We start from the raw sequence: 26,577 nt of genomic DNA, 5'->3' as shown, positions 1-26,577 counted from the left end.
TTGGGAGGCAGAGGCAGGAGGATCACGAGGTCAAGAGATCGAGACCATCCTTGCCATGATGAAACCCCATCTCTACTAAAAATACAAAAATTAGCCGGGTGTGGTGGCACACACCTGTAGTCCCAGCTACTCGGGAGGCTGAGGCAGAAAGATAGCTTGAACCCAGGAGGCAGAGGTTGCAGTCAGCCAAGATAGCGCCACTGCACTCCAGCCTGGCAACAGAGCAAGACTCCGTCTCAAAAAAAAAAGAGCCTGCGCTTTTATCCAATGTTGTCTACCTATGGCTAGAAGTTAAGAACACACATTCTTCCTTTTTTTGTATTTGACAAAATGTAAATAAAACTATATATTCATCATTCAGTTAAGACCTACCTAGGGGTGACCAGCGAATACTTGCTAAAGAAACAGCATGCTGCCTTCTCAAATCTCTACCTCTACTTCTTATCAATACTATGTAGTTGGTTTCCAGATCTGACTTTTACCATTTTAGCTTTTCATTCAAAAACGTGAATCCTGCACTGGCTCTGTGCTTGGTACCATTCTATGAGTGGAGTATATGCCGTGAACATGAAAATAAGGTCTGTATTCTCACGGATGACACGGTTCAGCAGAGGTAGACAACTCCACCCACAAAAACAGACATCAGATAAGGGCTCTGCAGAAAATGTAAACATTGCTATTGACATGGGGTGGCTACTTGAGTTGCTTGAGAGGGATGACCTCTTTTAGAAGATCAAAAAGATCCGTGCCTGCAAAGAGCAGAGGGGAATGTTGTCGGCAGAGAAAACAGCTAGGGCCATGGCCCTAAGAGAGCACCAGAAGAAGGCCCATGTGCCTGGAGAGGCCAGTGCTAAGGCAAGAAATGTGGGATAAGGTTGAAGAAAGTCTAAAGGAAGTTGAAGCCAGGTAAAGGAGGATTTTATAAATCAATACAAGGCATTGTAATTTTATTTCTAGTCCAATGAGATGCCTTTGAGTGAATCTTACCCTCTCTCACTTGACTTTCTTGTCCAAAAGAGTAGCTTCTGAGGTAGATAAGATACTAAGTAAAATTTTCTTAAAGATATTAAGAAAAATTAATTTTACTTTGACTTTATTAGTTAATATTTTATATGAATAAAAGAGAGTGAGAAAACCCCCAAACTCTTTCAGTAGCTTCATTTGTATCTGAAAGGTATGTTTTTTGACACTTCAGTCAATCAGCAGGTGTCGTTAATCTGCCTATTATGTTACCAGAAGCTGCCTTTCTTCTCTACTTTCCTTTTCTTTTTGTTCTTCTCAGGAAATTAATTCATGTCATTTTCATTTGAAATCCGCTGGCATTTAACTGTACAGGCACTTACAGGCACCTTCCTATGACTTGAAGCTTAATTTAATTGCATCGCTTGTCAGCAGCACCTTAAGGAAAAAGAGCCAGGACTTCCCAGCCCCTCAGTATCCCAGAATTACACCTGGAAAATGACTTGATACAGCTCTGTAGGTCTCTGTGGAGGAAGCTTCTGAAATAGTTGACTTTGGTGACTGATGCCGGCAATTTGGCTCTTAACATTTTTCCAATGTTGTATTTTACTGCAAAAGAAACGTTTGTGCAAGGGTTTGTAAGATGTCATCAATTTCACTTTAGAATTTGGCTTTTGAAAAGGCTGCACTTGGAAACTTTCGGGAGCATTTCCAGCAATTATAGTTTAAGACAACTGGTTTGTTTTACGAAAGGCTGAATAATGTCAATCACACTGTTCTGTTGATCTACCTGAAAGCACTTCGTCAGGCAGAAATATTCTAATGAAAGCATAAAATCTAAAAGCCCAGAGGTCTCTCAAAGGCCATCAGTCTATTGAGGCCCAGACTGTAATACTTTTTATGTCCTTAAAGTGAGCATACAAGTGGCTCAATATGGAGCGTTCAACTTTTCTTTTTTCAGATATTTGCATTTTAACACAAAACTAAATAAAACTATGCTTTAATTGTAAAATTATAAGAATTAATCACACATTGAAGATTTTTGCTTTAAATTCGAGTAATTAATAGGACAATCCCACTACAGTGCCCTTACTCTTCCAATTTTGCTCTGGTGGAAATTTAAGCAGGGACAATGTTTAGGAACTGCCGATCTAATAGAAGCTTGCCTTAAAGACCTAACCACAACTTGCAGCCTATGCCTGAGCTTCTCCAATGGCAGGAAAATCACCACCGTAGAAGGAAGCCCATTTCATGTTCATAGAATATTATTTTTAGGAAGTACCTCATTATATTGATTGAGAGTTATGAATGGCCTCCAAATAGAATATCACGCATGCGCATGCGTGCGCACTTGCACACACACACACACACACACACACTCACACAACAAATATGCAAATTAATGAAACTTTGTAGATTCTAACACCTGACATTTCTTGTACCCACCTTTCTCTCTCAAACTCCAAATTTCCTGCCTTTGTTGAGATCTTCGTAACCTCTAAGTTACCCAATTGCTCTCTGGTTTTCAGTTGTTCTTCTCCAATTCATCTGTATACTGCCTCTGGGATAAGTTTTGTAGACCCCCAAGCTTAACATGTCACTTCTTAATAGGCCTCAGTGATGTCCCTTTACCTTTCCAACAAACTCACCCCGAAAAAATAAATAAATAATTTTTGATCTAGGTGATATATGCAGGTTCATTTCTTGGCATTTTGTCTTCTTCCCTGACACACATTTCCCTTCAGTTCCAGCCCTAAAGCATTTGCCATTGTCCTAAAGCCCCAACAATGAATGTTTGTCACATTCACACTGAGGTCTGTGAAATTCCAAAGTTGCTCTTCTTGGCTTGACTCCATGCTGTTTTCATGGATCAAGCATATACCCTTTCTAAATAGACAGTAATCTTTTATAAAAATATAAATGTGCCTGGGAAATTATGAAAAGCTGACTAAAGCATTGCTAAGTCACCGTATATACAGAACCCACTGAAACTGATATTCAGTAAATATTTGTTCAATAAATAAAGGATTGAATTGGATGGTACCAGAGTGTTAGCACCTATGTCCAAATTATTTCATTTAGCATCATTCTTTCTGGAGAAGGGAACTGCTTAAGGTGGAGGCCTTGGGCTATTATAAAGAAATAAAAAGAAAAAGACACAGAAAAAGAAGGCTGGGCCTCTTCAAAGAAACTTTGTTCCGATAACCATGATTTTACCGTTCTTTACCCATAGGTAAAAGTATAACTGACAGTATGAGCAGTGAAAATCCCTGTGGCCTTTTTAATGTAGCCCCTAAAATAAAAAAAAAATAACAAAAAATTGTGGAAGCATTCATAAGCGTTAAAGTAAGAAATTAAAATTCAGCCAGGCGCAGTGGCTCATGCCTGTAATACCAGCACTTTGGGAGGCCAAGGTGGGCAGATCACGAGGTCAGGAGTTGGAGACCAGCCTGGACAATATGGTGAAATCCTGTCTCTACTAAAAAATACAAAAATTAGCCGGGTGTCGTGGCGTGTGCCTGGTGCCTATAATCCCAGCTACTCGGGAGGCTGAGGCAGAAGAATTGATTGAACCCAGGAGACAGAGGTTGCAGTGAGCTGAGATAGGGCCACTGCACTCCAGCCTGGTGATAGAGTGAGAATCCCATCTCAAAAAAGAAAAATAAACATTGAAATTCGACGTGACATAATTGTTATCCTAGTGAAAATGCAAACTTCCATAAATATCCCTACAATTTCACTAGAAATCCTTTTCAAGAAGACAGTCAATTGAAGGTTGTGGTCAAATGTCAAAAACTCACTCACATAATAGTCACCTGTGCAATGAGTTCACTCTGTGCAAAGAGCAAGCACAGATCTGGGACAAACCTCACGGTCTTTACTTGCCACAAGCATACTTATTTTATCTCTTATTGACCCTATAAAACTAACACAGTTTTTGATGGATTAAGAAGATATGTGTGATGAATCAAAGGATTCCTGAGGCCCTTCCATTTTGAAAGTCCATATTTCTTTATATATACTTATTTTCATTTTCTGAGGCATTATTTTATTTGGGTGACAAAGGTGTTTCCATTTTCAGTGCCAATACCATAAATTATTTCTTCACAAATCTACGGCATCCCCTAGAGAGTCATTTTTGTCTCTTGAAAGTGTTGCATGTATTAGAGACCTGGACGTTTAAAAATGCAAATTGTTTAACATTATTTGAATCATGAGCGACTAAATCAGCTGGAGGCCTGGAACCACAGATGTGCTAATGAATCTTCAATGTGAAGAGAGCTCAGTTTTGAAATCTATGCCTTCATCTTCTGAAACCACAATCGTAATGCAGTGGGAAAAACAAGCCTATGATTTCTTGAATCTTCACTGTATGGCTGATGCTAAAATAAAGTGACATTCTTTAGGAATTGTTTAGTATCAAGTGCTGATTTAGCTAGATAAAATGCAGCTGTCTTGCCAAATTACACTACTGGATTCACACCATCTCCTAATTCCTGGTGGAGTTTTAAAGATACCTTTATAGGCAATTTTCTTCCCAGTACAAAGATTCCTAATCTAGACAGTACAAAAACACCGCCACGTAGCTTCTATGCACAAATACCTTATCCCTTAGAAACATTTAATAAAGGGGATGGTATTTTTAAAGTGATTGGGTCACCATTTAGAAAGGATTTGTAAAAGATAACTGGGTTGAAGGCCATTCAGACATGGTTGCCAAATTGTCATACAGTTTGTTTCTTTCAGCTTTCCTCTTACTAAGTCACTCTTCAAATTTGTCATGTTGCCTCATGTGGTCTGAAAAAGGGAGAATTCTCTGTCAACATGTTCTCCCTCACCAATGCCCGTCCTTTCCAAGCTTTTTTAGTGATTGATATCCTCCTAAAAGATATCAATGGGTAACACTCCATATCTGTGGGTGTTCCATCTGTGGGTTCAACCAATCGCAGATCAAAAACCTTCCAGAGAGCCTGGAGCAGGGCTCACACCTGTAATCCTAGCTTTTCTGGAGACTGAAGTGGGGAATCACTTGAGCCCAGGAGTTCTAGGCTGTCGTGAGCCATGATTGTACCACTGCATTCCACCCTGGGCAGCAGAGCTAGCCTCTGCTTCTTAAGAAATAAAAAATTCACAAAGTTTCAAAAAGCAAAATGTGAATTTGCCAAGTGCTGAGTACTACATTGAATCCTGAAGAAAGAAGTGATGTGGTGGTATTGTATTAGGATTGTATTAGATAAGTAACCTAGATATGATTTAAAGTATATGTGAGGCTGTGCACAGGTTACATGCAGATACTATACTATTTTATATAAGGGACTTGAGCATCCTCAGGTTTTGCAGTCTGCTGGGAATCCTTTGATTCACCACACATGTCTTCCCCACCGATAGATGAATGACTGTATTTCAAAGGCTGGACTCTGGATTTGTACATGCCATCTAATAGTTGATCACCTCAACCATAACAGTTTGTAAATTAGTTAAGCTTTAACTCCATTAATCCTTGGGCAACAAATTATTTTTTCTTAGAATGCATTTTGTTCTTTGTCCTCTGGCTGCCAAATGGGCAATTCTGCAATCATTAGCTATGTTCACATTCATGAAGCCTTTAATACATTAGCATTTCTGATATGGTTTGGAATCTGTGTCTCCATCAAGTCTCATGTCAAATTATAATACCTAACGTTGGAGGTGGGGCCAGGAGGGCATGACTAGATCATGTAGACAGATTTTTCATGAATGGTTTAGCACCATCCCCTTTGGGACTATACTCACCTTAGTGAGTTCTTGTGAATTCAGGTCGTTTGAAAGTGAGTAGCACCTCCCCTTTCTCTCTCTCTTGCTCCTGCTCCCACCATGTTCCCACATTGCCTTCCACCATGAGACTAAGCTCCCTAAGGCCTCCCAAGAAGCATATGCTACCCTGCTTCCTGTAGAGCAGAACCATTAGCTAATTTGACCTGGTTCCTTATAAATTACCCAGTGTCAAATTTGGGGCATAGCAATGCAAGAACAGCCTAATACAGTTTTTATTTGTGAAGTCCTCTTGGTCTGGCCCCACATTGAGGTAGCTACTGTCTCCTCTGCCTTCTACCCCCAGCTCTTTACACTTCCGTAAAATTCTGACCATATTATGACATCGATTGTAATTAGCATAGCTACTATCTATCCACGTTCCTCCCCCAACCAAGTGGACAGTTCATTCACCTAGTCAATCAAAATGTATTAAGAGGTCAAGGCACTATGAGCAACGTGGGTCCCAATAAATGTTAAAATAACTAGTTCTTCATCTAATTGGCTGTTCAAGTAGTTTTTCCCCATTCATTTTAGCTATTTTAAGAACTATTTTTGTATTTAATCTATGAATCTTGTTCTGTGCATTACAAATAGTTTTTTTCAATGTTGTGGTTTCTTGTCATTGTACATATGGAACAGATTTTCTTTTTAATGTTTGCTCATTTAAACTTTCCTCTCACCCACTTTCCTTTTTCACAAGCTAAATGGTATGAGAGAGGAGATAGAATGGACATGAAGAAAGATGAGTGGCAGAATCTGCACAGGAACCTGATAGTGGTCTCTCTAAAGTAATAAAGAAAAATGGGTATGCTCTCTTTGGCACACATCTGTGAGCCATTCCTGAGACAGTATCAATAGGTGCCATTAGTGGTGACTTCCATAATACTTGGCACATAATTGGAGATTATACATATGTTGAAATAAATGACTGATTAGATGGTCCCTAATGTGGACAACTTTCTTTCCAGAAAACCCCAGCAATCAGAAATAAATGACTGATTAGATGGTCCCTAATGTGGACAACTTTCTTTCCAGAAAACCCCAGTAATCACTAAGGACCTTTGTTATTCATAAGGGATAGAGGTTGTAGTTGATCACTCTGATTCTCCCCTTGCTTTTGTTTTATATAACTTTACAGTAACCTCCTGGTATGGTCTGACTCTGTGTCTCCACCCAAATTTTATCTTGAATTGTAATTCCCGTGTGTTGGGGGAGGGATCTCATGGGAGGCGATTGGATCATGGGAGCATTTTCCCCCATGCTGTTCTCAAAATAGTGCGTAAGTTCTCAGGAGATCTGCTGGTTATATAAGGCAGTTTTCCCTGCTCTTGCTAGCTCTCTGTCACCATGTAAGACGTGCTTATTCCCTTCTGCCATGACTGTAAGTTTCTTGAAGCCTCCCCAGCCATGCAAAACTGTGATTTGATTAAACCTCTTTTCTTTGTAAATTACCCTGTCTTGGGTATATCTTTATGGCAACCTGAAAACAGACTAATACACCTCCCCTTGAAGGTGGAATGACCTATCCTATTCCTTGACAATGTGCTCAACTAAGTGATTTTCTTTGGCCAATGGGAAGTTTGCTGATACAATTCACACAGAAGACTAAAAAGGTACTCATGATCTTCTGCTTGCTATCTTGGATTTCTGCCATTGCCAAGAAATATGCTTGGTCCAAACTGATAAAGAGAGAGAGGAAACACAGTTGCACCACTGACCATAGCTGAGACCATTCTAGATCAGCAAACAGTTAACTCAGCCAAGATCAAGAAGAACCACTTAACCAATATCTGACCAACGCTTAGACTCATGAGAAATAATAAATGATTGTTGTTTTCAGCTATTAAGATTTCAAATGGTTTATTATGCATTCATTTCTGATTCAAATTTTATACTTCTCTGATGAACTCATCTGATTTGATGGTATCTTCTCTTAGTTTTTTTATTTTAATAATTATAAGTATCTCATCTTTTTAGAACTTTGTGCACCACAGTGAAGAGAATATTGGGTACGAGACAAAAAAAATGTAGGTCTTTCCATTTCCTACGAGCATAATATTAGAGATTTATTCACTCAGCAATGTACAAAGCATTAGAAATACAAACAATGCTCTTGTGAAATAAATCATGGTTGGGGGGTTGTGGGGGGACATAGACATGAGCAAATCATTTCCATCCACTGCAGTGAGTAATGGTAGGAAATATGTGTTACGACCACAATCTCTAACATGAAATAATCTGAGTTACAATCCTGCCTCTATCACTTCCTAGCTAGGTGCCCTTATTTAACCTCTTCTCCAATTTTATCAATGGCACCTACTTCATAAGATTGTTGGAAGGACTGCATGAGTTGAAATCTGTAACATACATAGAAACATGCTTGGCACTCGCAAGCCCTCATTAAATGCTAGTTACTAAAACAAATATTAAAAAGTATGAGAGAACAAGAAATAAGACTATGTGGGTTGAGGGCTGAGTGGAGGAGTAGCCATTATGTGGAGGGTACCTTGAAAAAAAGCAGAAATTTGCAAATCAGTATTTAGGACTTTAGAATCTTTTATCTATATTTCAATAAATAAAGAATAGAGGATTATTAGGATAACTTCTAGTTCTAAAATACAGTATCTATAGAATATTATCTAATGTAATGTGTAGTAAACTCCCACTAAGTATTGAATTTTAACATCAAAGTAGTTTTCAAAAAATATGTGTTTTTGTTTTGTTTTGAGACAGAATTTCGCTCTGTTGCCAGGCTGGAGTGCAGTGGTATGATCTCGGCTCACAGCAACCTCCACCTCCCAGGTTCAAGGCATTCTCCTGCCTCAGCCTCCCGAGTAGCTGGGACTATAGGTGTGCACCACTGTGCCCAGCTATTTTTTTTTTAATTGTATTTTTAGTAGAGATGGGGTTTCACCATGTTTGCCAGGATGGTCTTGATCTCCTGACCTTGTGATCCATCCACCTCAGCCTCCCAAAGTACTGGGAATACAGGCATGAGCCAACCGGCCCAGTCAAAAAATAAGTTGTTTTAATGAAATTAATTCACGCATCATTATGTGGGACTATAGGCAAGTTTGATACAGTTATCCCAGAGGCTACTGTGGTCCCTGTGTAATACTATTGGACGTGAAAAAAGAATGTTTACTTCCAGGATTCATAACACAGAATAAAGACGAAAACCTTAAGTAGGTATTGTGCTTCAATAGAGTAGCCTACAGCCTGTTAAATCCAATTAATAAACACAATGAACACATTCATTTTTTTTTTTTTTACTTTTAAGCAAAGTTACTGAATTTGTTCTATTTGCTGTTTTGTATTTCTGATTACAAGATGCTGTCCCCTGCTGTTTGCTAAAGATTACACCAGTTACAGTCACAAACATATAGTGAAATAAGATGATAGTTTTGTTTAATGACTCATGTCTACAAATCAGAGAGGAATAAAGGTAGAACTCTGCCTGTCCATAGAACAAATCTGGAATGCTAGCACTGTGCCCCCACTTCTCCCAAGGCATGTCATTTCAAAAAGCATTTTGTCCTCTCCATGCCTATGGTAACTAGACGGGCTAATGGGGAGGGTGGTGGTGTAATATTATTTCTTCTAAAAGAGCTTTTGTGAAGATTTTCACTTGAATACATACTCTGTCATTGTTAACAGTACCTGGCAACCTCTACTGCATACATATTTATAATTATGTTTTCTCTTTCAGCAGCAATTTGGTTTGCATGTGTACTTTCATGACAGTTAGCTTGTTTATCACTTATTCCAGTTCTCTTTTGAGTAAGGTCATTCAGTGACAAACGTGGGAGTGCCATCCTCTCAAACAGTTACAAATTCATGCCTGGCATTCAGTGAAGAAAATGACAGCCTGCATGTTGATAACTGACATAGAGGTGTTCCCCATGTAAACCAAACCTAGATGTTGTAGAAGAATTGGCATTGAGAAGACCTGGGTTCAAATTCTGACTGTGTCATTTTCCAGGTTTGTGGCTTTAGGCTTCATTGTTTCCATCTTCAAAATCTCTCGGGGGTTGTTTTGAGAATTAAATAAGGTGATATATATGAGAAGTATAACCAAAAAAATGCCCTGTGGATTCTCAATAATTACTGGTTCAATCTAAATATAAAAATAGAAGCCACTCGACTAATTCAAGGTCATATATATGAATGAGTCAGTGATGTGGGTAAAGATACTGCTGGAGGGGAAGGTTAACAGGAAAGGGAAGCTATTCCTTTTTCCTTTTAGCCAAATAGTACTTATCTGTCCCTGCTGCTTTGCCTAATAGATTAATTCATTCTGATAGTATTAAAGATGTCTGGTAGATAGCTAATAATCGGCTCTAAAAAAACAAATCATTGGTCCTTCCTTTGCTGTCAAAAATCCCTAAAAAGAAAATTTTCATTTCAAATGGCTTCTAGCTTACTTCGGAATCAGAGGATAGGTTCCTTTGAAGCTATCGAGTGCACCTAGTGAATGTACTTTTTAATCGTTTATTAGTGGATAAACTATAATTGGCATATAAGGGTCAGAGCTTCAAAACACAAATTAAAGTCAACTGTCCACTAGTGTTTTGAATCAATCAATGCAGCATTCATTTAAAAATAGAAGCAATGCCATTAACCCTCAAGAAATTCACATTTTGATGTAATTCATAAGATCAAAGCTCTCCAAAGATGGAGAAATTACAATAAATCACAATCCATGTGTTAGGAAAAGTCTTTCCCCTTGCATGTATTGACATCTAAAATGCACATTACAGCATGCTTTTAATATGCAAAGAACATTACAGATGTAATTTTTTTTAACTCTGAGCAAGGAAATATGCATGTACACTAAAGGGAACAGAAAAGAAGAAAAACAGCATTTTGTATGAACTTGGATATGCTTCTGATGTTCTCTTAATAAACCTTTTCTCCTTTCTGTCTAATGCTACCTTCCATTATAATTTACTCACTTTCTTTAAAACTTTTTTTAAACCAAGTACATATCCTGTTCTCTCAAAAATAAAATCAGCACAAAGATCATTACTTTGGGCACACAAAACAGAAACATTTCTTTAATCTATCCCACATATATAGTATTGTTTGAATTATCATTCCTAATTTTATTTCATTCATATCTCAAGGTTACATACATAAATTACACAAAGTGATTTATTTCATTCATATCTCAAGGTTACATACACAAATGCCCATAGGTTACTGAAAGGGCCTTATGATAATTATACAGTGGAGAAAGAAACCAAGACAAATATAATATTAATAGCATTATTTTGTTGTCTCAGTCCTTTCTAAGAAGAGCCAGTGATTTCAAAATATGCCAATGATTTTAATGCAAGTTGATGGAAAAGTCCACATCCTAGAGCAGGGATGTTGGAATTGAGTTGTCAAGCTGTCCTGGATGTCTTGTACAAACTGAACAGGCCAATTTACTGCAACACTGCATAGGCTGAAGGCTACTATCTGGCCTTTACAGTTGCTTCTTCCTGGTGAGATTATCCTGCTCGACCTCAGCCTCCCTCCCCAGTTGCTTTTAAACTATTCAGGATTCTTTCTGATGAGGCTGTTCTTTTTTTTTTTTTTTTTGAGACAGAGTCTTGCTCCTGTTGCCCAGGCTGGAGTGCAATGGCTCACTGCAAACTCCGCCTTTTGGGTTCAAGCGATTCTCCTGCCTCAGCCTCCCGAGTAGCCATCACACCTGGCTAATTTTTGTATTTTTCCTAGAGACGGGGTTTCACCATGTTGGTCAGGCTGGTCTCGAACTCCTGACCTCATGATCCACCCGCCTCAGCCTCCCAAAGTGCTGGCATGTGTGAGCCACCGCACCCAGCTAAGTAATAGTAATGTGTTAATCCTCACCTTGACACTAGTGTGCTTGACCATAGAGGGCAGAGGCTCTTCCCCTGCAATCTGAAACAACAGCTTTGTGTGCTTGGTGATGATTTTGAATCTTAGTGGTGGTTTGATTTTAATGTCTTCCTCTTTGTAGCTCAAAACTCCTGGATTTCTGGATGAAAACAGGCAGGCTTTTCGAAAAAAGAACAACAACAACAACAAAAAAAAAACCACCTGACTTCTCCCACACAGCCTGAATTTCTTTGCCTATTACAAACCTCCCAGCGTGGGGGTTTTGCTTTGAGACTCAGCTGTTCCATCTCTGCCCTCCAGGTGGCAGCAGTGCCACACCTCAGAGGCTCCAATCCCCTCTTCCCTGACTTTAAGTGTTAAAGCAATTGACCAATCAGTGCTAAGATGATGGGAGGTAATTGGGTAATTGTATTTTACTGATCACAAGCAGGGAAAGGGAAAGGAAAAGGGGAAAGAAAGAGGAACAGAGGAGGGAAGGCGACCGCAGTCCGAAAGGAGCTTTTGGAAGCTAGGACCCCAAGCGTCCGGACGTGGCACTGGCCGAGAGAGAGCCTAGGCTGCCAAGAGCTGCCGCCGGCGCTGTGAGAGCATTTATTTGGGAGAAAAAGAGGGAAGAGAGCAGAGGGAGTAGGGGGAAGAGAGTTCAAAGCGAAGTGGATGGAAGGGGACTGGGGTTTCTGCCGCGCGGGGAGCCGTGAGCCAGGGCGATGGCGCTAAGGACGGCGCGGAGCAGCTGCGCTCCCGAGCACGCGTCTCCTCGCAGAAGCCTAGCAGGCGTCGGGAAGGTCTGCGCCAACGGGAACCAACTTGTGGCTCCAACACGTACCCAGCGCAGCTGGAAATGAGATTAAAGCTGCAGTTGCGTTTCAGAAGGATGAGAAGAGCCAGCGATTAGGGTTTTTTTTTTTTTTTAATTTTTTTCTTACCCATTTCGTTCCTTTTTCTTTTTTTTTTCTTTTTTTAAATTTTTAGTGTATATATGTGTGTGTGTCTGTGTGTATATGTGTGTTTTAATTTGCCTGCCACCCCGTCTGTCCCCTCACTTCGCCCTCCCCATTTGAAATAAAAACCCCAGTCTCAACTTCCAACTCCGCGGCGCCCCCGGAGCCACGGCCGGCTGATGGAGGAGAAGGGGGCCCGGGGACTGGCAGGGGCCACCGGCGAGGGACCGCATTCTGCGTCTCCCCCGTGATCCCGGCCCCGACCGCGGAGTTCTGCAACACCTGGAGGATCTGGACCGGGTGCCGGGGGTGGGGGCGGGGACAGAGGAAGGAAAGGCACCCCAGCCTTAAAAAGATTTTTTAAAAAGTAGCCGGGGGGGAGGAATGGGTTTCTTCTTGACAGTTGACGGAGCCTTGAAATTTTCCTCCACTACCTCCGCCCCCGCCCCCGCCCCCGCCCCCCGCACTCCATTTAACGTGAGATTATGAAATTGCAGAGGCGGTGGAGGGAAGGAGACAGGATATAACCGGAGTTTGGAGGGGAGAGGAGAAGGTGGCTGGCCGGGTGGCTGAAATCAAAAATTCAATTGCGCACTGGGTTGTGATGAGAAATCTAATCAGATCTTTGGCGAAGGGGCCGGCCGGAAGGATGGAGAGTTGGGGGGAAGTTGCTCCCCAAATCCTTCGAAGGGGAGGCTGGGGAGGGGAATTGACGATGTAAAAGGAGACTTTTTTTTTCTTTTCCTTTTTTTTTTTTTTTTTTTTTTTTTTTTTGGTGGTGGTGGTGGCGGCTGTTGGGTGCCTTGCAAAAATGAAGGATGCGGGACGCAGCTCTCTCCTGGAATCGAACGCAGTGGATAAACTGATTGTGCAAGAGCGAAAGAGGAACGAAGCTTTTTCTTGTGAGCCCTGGATCTTAACACAAATGAGTATATGTGCACACAGGGAGCATTCAAGAATGAAATAAACCAGGGTTAGACCCGCGGGGGTTGGTGTGTTCTGACATAAATAAATAATCTTAAAGCAGCTGTTCCCCTCCCCCCTGCAAAAATAAAAAAGGATGATTGGAAATGGAGAACGGAGGATTCACAAAGAAAAAAAAGTATGTTCATTTTTCTCTATAAAGGAGAAAGTAAGCCAAGGAGATATTTTTGGAATGAAAAGTTTGGGGCTTTTTTAGCAAAGTAAAGAACTGGTTCAGTGGTGTTTTCTTTTCTTTTTGAATTTCCCACAAGAAGAGAGGAAATTAGTAATACATCTGCAAAGAAATTTCAGAGAAGAAAAGTTGACCGCGGCAGAATGAGGCATTGATGGGGGAGAGAAACCAGCAGAGCACAGTTGGATTTGTGCCTATGTTGACTAAAATTGACGGATAATTGCAGTTGGATTTTTCTTCATCAACCTCCTTTTTTTTAATTTTTATTCTTTTTGGTATCAAGATCATGCGTTTTCTCTTGTTCTTAACCACCTGGATTTCCATCTGGATGTTGCTGTGATCAGTCTGAAATACAGTGAGTGACCCTTATTTTCTTATTTATTGGTGAAGAAAATGTCAGTTGATTTGGTGTTCTTGGTCTCTGTATCCTCTCTCCCCCCTCCCACCCTTTTTTTTTTAAAGAACTAGCTATTGGGGGCCAGAAAATAAGGGAATGGGTGGCCACACATTTACTTCCTCAGTCTCTGCTCACCAATAAGCCAGTTTGCTATAAGGATGCAGGTTGACTGCATCCTAGGCAGATGCCTTTGCAAATGTTCACCAGGAAAAAAAAAAAAAAAAGCTCCCCAAGAAAGCCGCTGCAGTGTGGGGTGCCAGTGCTGTGTGACTGACACTCTAGAATGCATTTAAGTTGCTTGTCAGCCCCGGAGTTAGATGCACAAATGTTTAGCTATTGGAAATCGAAGGGACTCAATTTAAATTTCATTATTCAACCTGACATTGCAGATCAACAGAATGTATTAACACAAAAATATGACAATAAACCAAGCAGCTGAAGGGTGACTTCTGGCTGGTGTGTGGGTGGAGGGAGAAAGGGTGGGCTTTGAGGGAGGAAGCTGGTGTAGAGAAGTGGCTGTAGTTTCCACAATGACTCTTGCATATACCTGCCTAGATGTGGTCTTCAGATTACCAGGGTTCACACCAGTGCTAAAAATGAAACAAGGGGGAACTGCTTCTCTCCAACTCCACCCCCTTCTAACTGAGGACTTCTTTGGATTACAGAGAGGCTGTGTATAGACTGTAGAGGGCTTGAGCAGTCGCTTGGGTTTTGCCAGAAATCTTTCCAACATCACCAGTTCACAGCTCCTCAGAAAAAGGAAGAAATATCTAGTGTCCTGTGTTAACTTAGAAAAAGCAGCTGAAGAAGAGGTCTATGTCGAGCACTGATGCTTCTCATGTGCCAGCTTTGTCTTGGTAAAAAGAGGCCGATATAAAAAATAAAGCAGAAGGTGGAAAATGCTTAAAAAGTCTGAGCGCCTGTAGGATCGCCTCCCCTCCTCCCTCCTCCCCCATTGCTGCCAAAGTCATGGAGCTGGCCTTTTTTACAGAACTCTTCCCCTTCACTCTTCTCTATTTCTCTGTGGGGCCTTCTATCAGAATCATAGACTCATATAACTGTAGAGCCAGAAGACTCTCCAGAGATCTCATGTCAATAAAAAAAGGAAACTGAGGCCTAAGGAAGCTATAACTCTTTCATTAATGGCCAAACAGCACGAGACAGGTGATTCACACAAGCCTCAGAACAACCTGGCGAAAGTCAGTTTCGGATTCAAACTGGACAGGTATACATAGCATGTCTACTCTTGTATTTTTAGGGCCATTTTATAAGGAAGGGTCAAAGGAAGACATGCTGGTCCTGAGAGCTTGAAATAAAACTTCTGCCAGTCTAGACCTCAAGGGTTACAAACTCCAACATTCGTTTTCTGTCTTCCCTTCCTCCTTTCTTCCCTCTCTCCCTCTTCCTTTCTTCTTTTCCTTTCTATAGCATAGTTTAGATAATCCTCCCTTGAATGTCATTAAAAAAAAAAAGTAAGATCCACAACTCTGACATATCCCAAAGGAGATGAAAGGCAGCATTCTCCTGGGTCCCCTCTTAGCATTTAATCCCGTGAGTGGTGGTCCCTAGAGAGTTATTAAAGAACTGTAGAGTTCGATTTATATTAGAGAGGTGATAATAGAAACCAGAGACACCCAGCTGAAAGCATCTAAGCCTGTTCTTACACTCACATCATCTATTCTTATCCTTTTCATTACTCCTTAACTAAACTAGCCTACAGCTGAGCACTTCTCTAATTTATTTTTCTGGGCACATGTTTCCTGTCGGAACACAGATCAGGCAATAAATTTACCAACCTATGAAAATAATTGTGCAAAATGGTTTTATTCCCTGAAATCCCCATAGGCTTTGTATATATTTTCATAGTTCTCTGCACTTTTTAAAATATTTGTTTGCTTGTTTGCTTTGTTTTACATTACCACAGATATGTCACCATTTGTAGACATGAAATGACTCAAGTTATCTTAAGTTCCTGCTCAGCTGGAACTTAGCACAATGAAAAACATGGACTTTGATGCTTTTTCAGTTTTATAGTTCAGTTCCTGGCTTCACATGGGAAACCCAGCCTTGAAATTAGGTTGAGTCTGCCCATTGGAGGAGATTTTATTTTATATATATAATTTGTCGACATCAGATTTATTGAGTGCTGCTCTAATTAGATCCGTAAGCACATTCCTCTCCTTGACAGTGTCACCTCCCTCCTGTACCCTCCACAAGTAATGTACACATGCAACTTTCCTAAGAGAGAGAGAGGGAGAGAAGTGAAGAGAAAGAGAACCTGTTCAAAATTTTGGTCTGAAAAGTGTCCTCCCACCCCCTCCACTTATGGAGATAATGGGGCGTCTAAGGTGTCATCATCTTTCATACTGGCAAATCATTTCAGCAGCTCTATGGTTAGGAACCTATGGCCCACCTGGGGGTTAATGCCTTTGATTTCCTAGTCAGAGTTGGCCCTGCATTTTGGTTAGGCACTGATTTGTTTTAAACTGATTTGTTCAAAAACCCTGCATTTGTTCATGTACTATTCAGAGAATTAGGGTAATGACAGAGCTGGAAACTTACTTCATCAGTGGATGTCAGGGCCCAAGTTGGTGCCCACTGAAAGACATTTGAGTAAGCAGTTGTCTACCAGGATCTGCTGAGGACCCTGTGCCCAGAAAGCTGCTGGGTTTTACAAGTTTTAAAGTTACCTTTCCAAATACTGTCTAACTCAAATATAATAGCTGTGCCCTTTGAGCAATACTTTTAATTTCCCTGGCTCTCCATTGTCTAGTCTGTGAGATGGGAATTATAATATGTAATTTGTCGAATTGTTGTATGGCTTAAAAGTAGTGTTATGCAAAGCTGAAGGCATAATAGGCTAAGGATAGCTGTTAGTTATGGTTATTCTTGGATTAACGTAGATTAATTTCCTGAGAATAACAGTCTGGCTAAGCATTTTAACAGGTTGAGCATCTATACGTGAAAAATAGGGATTGTGCAACTGATACAGTAGTTGCCAGGATCCTCATTTGAGGTCTTATCAGGACAAATTGGCTTAATCTATTATTTTAGATATAAAGTGCTGCCTCATGCTAGAAACTGTACATTCTGACTTTCTCCTAAAAGTATAGAAAAATGAATCTCAGCAAAAATCATACTTCAATGAAATTTTACAGGGAAAGAATGCAATTAATGTACTGTGTGTGCTTTTGGTCTAAAAGTTAGCCACATATTACATAGTTTGGACCTGGATGTACAGAATAAAGCAAATGTCTATGCAGTTATATAATTTAAAGTATATGGTCTAAAATTCTATTACTAATATGAAGGCCCCCAAAACCACAATTTGGATTCACAATTCTAGGCAAAATGAATGCTCTGTTCATTAAACAAAATATTTGCTTTGTGATAGGCTAAAGACTCATTAGAATACATAGAATGATGAAGATTTAATGCAGACATACACGTCATTGTTTACATGTGCAATTCTTCCCACACCAGTGGTTTTCTAAGGCCGGCAGCCATGGTCATTGCTCATAATTTTATTCTCTACAGTAGCAGCCCTGTTCTCTATTTCCTTAATATTCTTCCAGAGACCTGTTTTGCCCTTAAGAGAAAAGGAGTCCTACTGTAGTAATTGTTATTCTTAATGTCTTAGCTGTCGATGATAAGAGTGCAGTTAGGCTTGAGAGATACCCATTGGCTTCTCACCTTTCTTTTCAATGAAAACAATTTGAAATCTGTGTGAATATTGGAAAAGCATTTGAAAGTTGACCATTTTCATTGACCCATAGAAGAGATAGAAATTGTCTATGAAAGTTCTTGCCATTTGATAAATTTTACTTCTTTGCATGCTTCCTAATGGTGAGTAAGAAATTAGGTGAAACTTGGACTCTAGCATCTTAAGTGAATTCAAATACTCAGCTTCCCACTGGGTCACGTGTGTTACATGCATCATTTAACCTCTCTGAACCTGTTTGCTTATCTGTAAAACAGAGGTAATAACAACCGCATGGAACTAACTACTGTGAGGATGATATCAGATTGCATATGCCACGCACAGCAAGCATTCCATAAATGCATATTTAAATGGATCATCTCTGATTTTAGTTTAGATCTGCAGAAAAACAGATATGGACTCCATTGGAGGGAAGCTGTTACTCTAAGTTCACATTGGCATAGATTAAGAAAGAGAAATATATAGACCGGATTAAGGTTGGAATAACACATAAATAGATATGACCATTTTGAGCAAGACCCTGCCTTTTTAAAATATATTTAGAGGTGACTTACTGAATGCCATTCCCTCAGTAAGGATTGAAATATACTTTGTGAATTGTGGAAAATATACTCTGTGTCCATGTAAACTTTGGTTAGAATGTGAACTACTTTATAATACAGGCATAAGAACATGAATGATATATAAATGGTATTTCAGAAGATTCCCTAAGAAGGTCAGGAATCTGTTGCTTCTTTCTTTTCTTCAAAATAATTTTTATGGAGAAACGTTTATTTGACCATTGAAATTTAATTAGGCTGATCTTGTGGCTGTGACAACGTGCTTATAACATTTCCTGAATGCAAGGGTTTTGTTATGTCCTCAGTTCCTCAGAAGAATGACTGGAAAATAGTATGCATGCAATAAATATGGCTTGAATGAACTTGGTTTAAGAAACACCTCCACATATTTGAAATGCATGCACATACAAGAGTGTACGCAAACACACACAGGCACACACATACATACCAGAAGCCTAGCTTTTGGGAATTTATAGAAGCTTAATAAGAAAAGCCAATGAGCATACTAAGTACACACACACACACAGGCACACACACACAGACACGCACACACACAGAGTAGCATTAAGTTGCTCCCTTATGTTGGAAAACCTGTCTGAAAGTCACGTGATTCAGTGTGTTATTATTATTCTTGGTGTTGTCGTTACTGAACTGTGACATTTTGTGCAAATCACCTTACCTTTCTAGGTTCTATATTCTCTTCTGTTAGATCAAGTAAAAACTTAGGTTACTTCAAGCACTAAGATTTTAGGATCCTGAATTCATAATTGGCTACCTAGGAATTTAGTATTCCCAAGAATTAAAAATCCATAATTATTGATCTTAGGAAACTAGTTATTAAAATGTGGAGAAGAATCACATAGTATTCTGTGAGAAAGGCAGAATTGTGTTAAATTGGCAGATGTGTGGGTAAAGTGGTAAGGAAATGCTCATACAGTTTGAAGGTGACATACTTCAAGATTTGGAATAGACAAACCTGGATTTCGAGTTTGTTTCATCACCTATTAGCTGGGGTCCCTAAATTTGTCAATCAACCCTGTTAATCCTCGGTTTCCTCAACTATAAAATTGATCTTTTTTTTTTGCAGTTATTTTGGGAGCAATAAAATGTCTAAGTATTTGGCACATGATTGGCATTCAATAATTGCTAGCCCACTATCTTTTCTTTGAAATCTTTGGTTATTTCAAACAGAAATGGGAACATTTAACATTCAAGATCCTGTGAGTGTTTTGCTTTACTTTTACGGCGTATATAAATAAAGATTTCCTGCCAACTTTGCTATCCAAGTTGGTGATGTTATTTTTGATCATGGTTTTCAGTGTCAGTCAAATTCATAATGAAGTCTAAAAATAATGAAAAACTTACTTAAAGTTAATATACTTTTCTTTCAACTTTGGCATTTATGATAGCTTTCTGCACTTACGCAAACTTTCAACACTTCCAGGGGTTACAAGCATCTAGTAGTCCCTTCTTAGCTGCAGTTTCACTTCTGGTGGTGTCAGTTACCTGTGGTCAACCGAGCAGAGATTTTGAGAGACTGCATTCACGTAATTCTATTACAGTATGTTGTTATAATTGTTCTCTTGTATTATTGTTGTTATTTCTTACTATGCCTAATGCATAAATTAAACTTTATCATAGGTAGGTCTTTATTGGGAAAATCCTAGTGTACATAGGGTTTGGTAGTTTCAGTGGTTTCAGGCATCCACTGGGGATCTTGGAATGTATCTCTTCCACCAACAAGGGGGCACTACTGTAATTTAATAAAAAAAGTAGTAACTGCCATTTCTTGAGCATTTCATATGCACCAGGCACTGTATTGAAAATATAACATGTAATTTTTTTTCCTTTATCTTTACTTAGAAAACAGAAACACAAAGAGGCTAAGTAATTTGTCTGAGGTTATACAGCGACTAAATGGTGAGGCTGGAAATGGAAACTGCCTTATCTCCTGACTTGAGAACTCCAAAATGGAATCAGTCAAGTCAAACTTGTTGACTTGGTAACAAATAAACGTAGCAGTTCGCTATTTTGTAACCTGGTGCTCCATCTGAATGTGTTCACTGGGCTTGAAAGGTCGACAGTTTCCCTTCCCCCTATTTGGTGGAATGAAAGTTTTCCAGCTACATAGGTCCTATATACCTTCCATATATTTGTCTGTCCTCAGTCATTTCCAAGTATACCCTTAAGTAGAGAAATTACTTCTAAGAAAGACGGAGGCAAAACTGTCTCAACTCATTGAACATATCTAATGGACAGAAATATTTTGCAAAATGTTATAAGGCATCTAGAAATTCATAATTATATGAGAAATATGATCAATGCTAATAATAAGGTTAGAGTTTAGATACGATATGCTATAAACCAGATGAGGTTCTAATTGTGGGGACCCAACACCTGATGTCAGTCCTTCTTGTGTTGGATCTCTCTGTAACACTATCCCATCCCCTACCTGTGGCTTTCTGAAATTCTTCTAAGGGTCTGAGGCACTCCTCATCGATCACTTTCTTTAGTGATACCATTTTATCTTCCTTCTGTTTTCCCGCTCTTCTTAAATAGTGAGGGCTGCCCCTTTTGAGTCACTTCTACTCCCCATCTCTCTGCATCCCTGAAAGATATTAGTTGGGGGTTTTTTGAGAGATGAATCTCAAATCCTGGATAACGTGTGTATGCTGAAGGCTCATAAGCGTCCATTGCCAGCAAGATCCCACTTAATTACCCGAGTCTCCTACAAGCCTTGCACACTTACTACACCCTCGGTAACTGGTTATCTTTTCTCCAGAAACCATGATATGCATCAGGCATTGTATTGAAAACATAACATGCTTTTCCCCTTAATCCTCACTTAACAGAAACAGAAACTTGGATATTGACAGTTTTAAATGATATCAATATCTCTTTAACCTCCCTCCTATCCAACCAGTCATCAAATCCAATCTGCTCACTGTCTTATTCTCTACAGTCAGCTTTGGCCTATCTCGCTATGGCCTTGGTCCAGATTCTACCGTTTCTCTCCTAGATTGTCTCAAACTAGTCTTTCTGATAATGCCAACTTTTCCTCATATAGTTCATTACTCGTTCCTCCTCTAGATGTATCATCCTAACAAGTAATGATGATCATCCTCTTTATATTATAGAAATATGTTTTTAGAGTGAAATCTAGACTCTTCTCAACAGCAGAGTCTAGGCAGCCTATTCACGCCCTCTCCCATCTGCCAGCCATGCTAAATGTTTTAGTCCTCTGGGTTCATGCCAGGCTAGTTTGAAGTTGAACCTGGTGAGAGCTAATCCATTTGCCTAGGATATGGTCTTCATATGTCAAATCTCAGAGCAAATTACCTCCTTTGGGAACATCTTCCCAAGCTCCCCTAAGCCCACTGATCTCTGTCCTCTGTACACAAACCTTTTGTTCATATATTTGTGGTAGCTCTTACTATTGTTGTATGTATTTGGCAAAAACCCACTAAATTGGCGCTTCTTTTAGAATATGGAACTCATCTTATTCATCTGGTCATCTCCCACATCTAACTAACATAGTGCAGAGATGTTTTCAGTGTATTTGTGGAGAACTAATAAATGAGTGGCCTGATCCAACACATCTTTAAGGCGAAGAAATTTCTTTACTTCAGTTTATGATATAGGTTGTTATTTTCCCAATTTTTTTTGTTAAGATCAAGTTTTATTCTTTTTCCTATAGAGATCCATTTTTCGTAACTACTTTGCATAATGAAACATTGTGATTTGTTTTTGTATTTTTACCAATAGACAACATGTACCTGGCAGCCCTCATTTTTTGAAGTTCACTAGATGAACCTTTAAACCAAATGATATGCTATAAACTGAGGCAAAAGCAAAGGTGCTTTAATTGCCTTATGCAAGTACATGAATATGTGTATGAAATTGAGTTGGCTTTTTGAAATATTGATAATCATGGTCCTTGAAAATCTCATTTTTAAAAATAATTCTATAAATGTATGTTAGTGCTAATTTTATGTTCTAATGTATAGCTCCTAATAGGCTTACTGCAAATGTGGCAATGTACAGTCCTCACTGACTTGGTTCACAAAAATCAAGGTGGCCCTTGGAGTCGTGCATTGCACAAGCCTCAACATCGTATGAAGCAGGCTTTCCTACTCATGAATGATTATCAGAAAGAGAATGAATTTTGAGTAATGTCCATAAATGGACTAATATGACGAGAGATTGAAAAAATATCTCCCTAATAAAAGCGCCTTCGTTAAATATAGAAAATAATGAGCTACAATTGTTTTTCACAACTTGTGAACACCTGGCTTTGTGAGAGCCAGGCATACATACATTCATAGTCTTACTGCTTTGATTCCACACTACAGAAGGATAAGTCCTCTTTTCTCTCCTGAAGAGCAGTAGACAACACTGGATTACATGAAGGAAAGTGGTAAATGATATGATACTATTTAATTATGGCTTAATTTTATTTTGCAAATTTGAAGAGAAATGTCTTAAATATGTTAAACTGGAGTATTTGGGTTTTTATATTAATAGTTCTTTATTATTAATAGTTCTATATTATTAATCTCTAATAATAGCCACTGATAAAGCATTAATAGGCTTCTTCATGCTTTAAAAATCTCGCAATTTCTTTTAATCCTTTCAACAATTTTTAGACCCAGAACTTCCAAAGGAATTATTTCCTGACCACTAAATTACTTATGATAAAGTGTGAGGAGGTATGCCAGAAAAGCTTTTTTTTCTTTTTCTTTCTTTTTTTTTTTTTTTTTTGTGTGTGACGAGGTCTCTCTCTGTTGCCCAGGATGGAGTACAGTGGCGTGATCTCAGCTCACTGCATCCTCCACTTCCCAGGTTCAAATGATTCTCCTGCCTTAGCCTACAGAGTAGCTGGGATTACAGGCACGTGCCACCATGCCCAGCTAATTTTTTATTTTTATTAGAGACGGGATTTCACCATGTTGGCAAGGCTGGTCTCGAACTCCTCACCTCAAGTGATCCACAAGCCTTGCTTTCCCAAAGTGTGGAAGATTTATTTAGAAGAGCCCTGATGAGTTTTCTCTTATTTCTTGTCAAACTACACAAACTGTTGAGACAACACTTGTGGACAAACTCCCGAGACAACCTCATAGGAGGGGTCCATTTGCTTTAGCTCATCAATTTTTACCAAGTCACATTGGGAATATAGGAGAATTTAGCCATGCAATTATGTGTGTATTCATTGCCCAGGTAGGAGTGTGTGTAGGGATGGGGGTCCACAGATTTTGAAAAGAGATAGCCTTCTTCTGATGATGACTGATACAGTTCCCTAATTATTAAAATAACTTGTTATTGTCGATGTGGTGCTGCCTAGAACAAGTTGACTGATTTATTTGTGATCCTGTAAAAGATATCTTATTATCAGTGCAGCTGATCATTTTTGTTTATTATTAATCTAAAGAACTTTAGTACTAAGGAATTTATTTTCAGGGCAATAGACATATTTTCTTTCAATGAATGACTTGATAATGATGATGGGAACTTCAATAACTAAGATATGAATGTTTTGAAAAAGGTGCATGACACTTGAAAATGCAGAGATGTGCCTCTCCGAAATGCGTTTACAACTGAATCTGAGCCAGATCTCAGTGAGTGTCGATTTTTACAACCTTAGGAAAAAGAGAGAAATTGAGAAAGAGACTGGGGGAAGCTCTTCCTTGCTTGGCTGTTCTAATCCAGGCAGAGAGAATGCCCTCAGCTTAGTTAGCTGATCTCTAGAGAGGCTCACCTCGGCAGAAACCAGAGCATGTGTGTGGGTGAATGAATTCAAATACACTACAGGGAGGGCTCTAGAGGACTCCGGTTTTTACTAACTGAAAAGGCAAAAAGTCAGAAGCCACCTAAAAGAGTTAACATCTACACGGTGGTGTTCAGGAAGGCAAGAATGGAACTATGAAGGCTTTCTCTGTATTGTTTGAACGTTGCCATGGCAATAGTTTCCTGCAGAAGTTACATGTTTTTCAATTCCCCAAAGCAGCAAGCAGCCTTTCCCTCTCTTTCTCACTCTCTCCGCATCCATCCCTAGCTGCCTCCATCCTTAGTCCTCCCCATCCCTTTTCTCCTCCCTCTGTCCTTCCTTTTGTTCTCAAGTCCCTCAACCATTCCCTATTAACAACAGAAAATTCCAACTCCAAGAGGTCGCTTTTAGGCAGAATGCGAGTCAGACATACAGTCTTCTATCCGGGGTTCTGTTTTCCCCCGTCTGTTTACGTATTAAAGACCTAATTAGACGGAAGCTGTGGATGGAGGCAGGGTTGGGGCTTTCCCTTGTTGGTAGGACACAGAACATATTATAATGGTTGGTGTTGTGGCGATATGTTAATTGGATCGCTTCAGGCAAGTGCAGAGCAGCAGTCTCTGACAATTAGAAAGAACAATGACTTTACTATGAGTGAGCCCACTCTCTTAACCAGTGGAAGGATTAGCATGCATTGCAGGTCTCTGGAAGGTTCCTGTAGACCCCGAGAGAGATCTGCAGTTGGAAATGCCTCCTGTCTTTTTACAGTTACACTGCTACCCCTCCTTTAGCTTACTTTCCTCCCAAGGGAAGAGGAGTGAGAAGATAGTAAGATATTTGGTTTACTGGGCTGGTGCAGGACCCTGTCACAGACCTGAGCCATAGAATACATTGCAGGGATGTTAAGAAGAAATCTTTGCCTGCTTAATGCACGTGGCCAGTGAATTGTGAAATGGGTCTCATTAGAGCCTTTCATATCCCGGCATGTGCCAAAGTGCTTTGCCGGCACAGCGCCATCACTTCAGGTCCAACCCTTCTGCTGTTCACTGCAGCCAAGAAGGGACAGAGACTCTGTCTGTATTAAAGACTTCAGTCCCATCTCTCTCTGTCTACTGTTCATTGTAAGGCTCCTCTGGGCCTTTCAGTCCAGCCAGGAACAGGAACGAGGTCCAGCGTATCCCATAGGTGTTTATAGAGAGGGAATATTAAGAATTTTGAGCATCACAGATGGATTTCAGGCAGCCAGTGGGTGCTGGCACCCAGATGTTTCCTCTTTTTCCCAGGGCTGGCACCAAAACTGTATCTAGACTTCCCTGCAAATATGCAGATACTCACCTGAAAGAAAGGATGAGTAGTTCAGGACTCAGTCAATCATCAAGGACTTGCTTGTTAGATAAAAAGGAATACTTTACTTTTTCTCAGATTCATATACAAAGGATTTTAAAATGAAATTATATTTCCTAAAACATAGTCCCATGAGTAATACTAATAAATGCCATATACTGAGTACTGTGTATCAAGCACTGTGCCTGTCTCTTACTTAGAACACCCCATGAGTCCACAAAGTTGATGACATAACAGCACAGATGTGGGATCCAGGCTAGTAAGAGCTGTTACTTCTTAGATCTGTGGTTCCAGGCAATTTACTTATTCTTCTGAACCTCAGCTTTCTATGCGTGATATGGGCGTGATTATAGTGCAGGATTGTGGTAAATTAGAATTGAAATAATTCACATAGAACTTTTAGCAGAGTGCTTGGCACATGAAAATATTCAAGCTATTATTTGCAAAAAGAGATGTTTCCTTACAACAATGTTGTAAAATAATTATTAAGCATGTGCCTCCAGAAGAAAGGCGTTAAAAGTAATTTTGGGCAGATTGTTTAATAAAAATGGAAATATGGCATAAGAAAATGAGTTTCTGAATTCGGAATGGTGAAATTGCTGATGTTTTCCGTACAGCTCTATAGTTTGGAAAGTAGAATTGACAAGATCAATGAAGCAGACTTGTTCATTTATTCTGCGCAGGTGATTTTTATCCATCCATATTCGAGTTTTGTCTTGGGACTGATCTTTTAATCTGTCTCAGTTGTCATGCCTTGGATTTGAAATAAGAAGGAAAAAGTCTAGCAAGGTTAAGCAAAAAAAGAGAATTTACTGACATATGTAATTGAGAAGTCCTACAGTACATAGAGTTCAGGTATAGTTTGATCCGGGTGTCTACTGCTCTGTTTTCCCTGTATTTATTTTGACATAGTCCTCTTCCATGGGCTATTTTAATCAAGCCATTGTTTTACATTCCCTCAAACATCACCATAGAAAATTCCACAGTTTTGTCCCAGCACTCCCAGTGAGCACCCTGAGATCGAAGCTGATTAGATTAGCTTATGTCATATGTCCACTCCTCAACCATCATT

The 26,577-nt window shown here is 39.6% G+C and overlaps 1 protein-coding gene across 44 annotated transcripts in view; it reads left to right on the top strand.

Moving 5' to 3' along the window:
- The window catches only part of LRRC4C (leucine rich repeat containing 4C), a 1,379,884-nt gene that overhangs the window by 1,188,563 nt on the left and 164,744 nt on the right, over positions 1-26,577 (top strand). For 24 of the 44 annotated variants that reach the window (XR_013523383.1, XM_035264275.3, XM_035264270.3 and 21 more), the window contains one exon: positions 13,381-14,074. The exons of 18 other annotated variants lie outside the window; for them this stretch is intronic. The gene's annotated coding sequence lies outside the window, so the exon portion shown is untranslated. Of the gene's footprint in view, positions 1-12,044; positions 14,075-26,577 lie in introns of those variants that run through there. 2 more of the 44 variants (XM_078340876.1, XM_078340875.1) reach the window with 1 other exon arrangement.

Source organism: Callithrix jacchus, chromosome 10, assembly GCF_049354715.1.
Source record: "Callithrix jacchus isolate 240 chromosome 10, calJac240_pri, whole genome shotgun sequence".
In the NCBI taxonomy this organism is placed as follows: domain Eukaryota; kingdom Metazoa; phylum Chordata; class Mammalia; order Primates; family Cebidae; genus Callithrix; species Callithrix jacchus.
The sequence above is the reverse complement of the archived record's forward strand: the minus strand, read 5'-3'. Positions and strand labels throughout refer to the sequence as shown.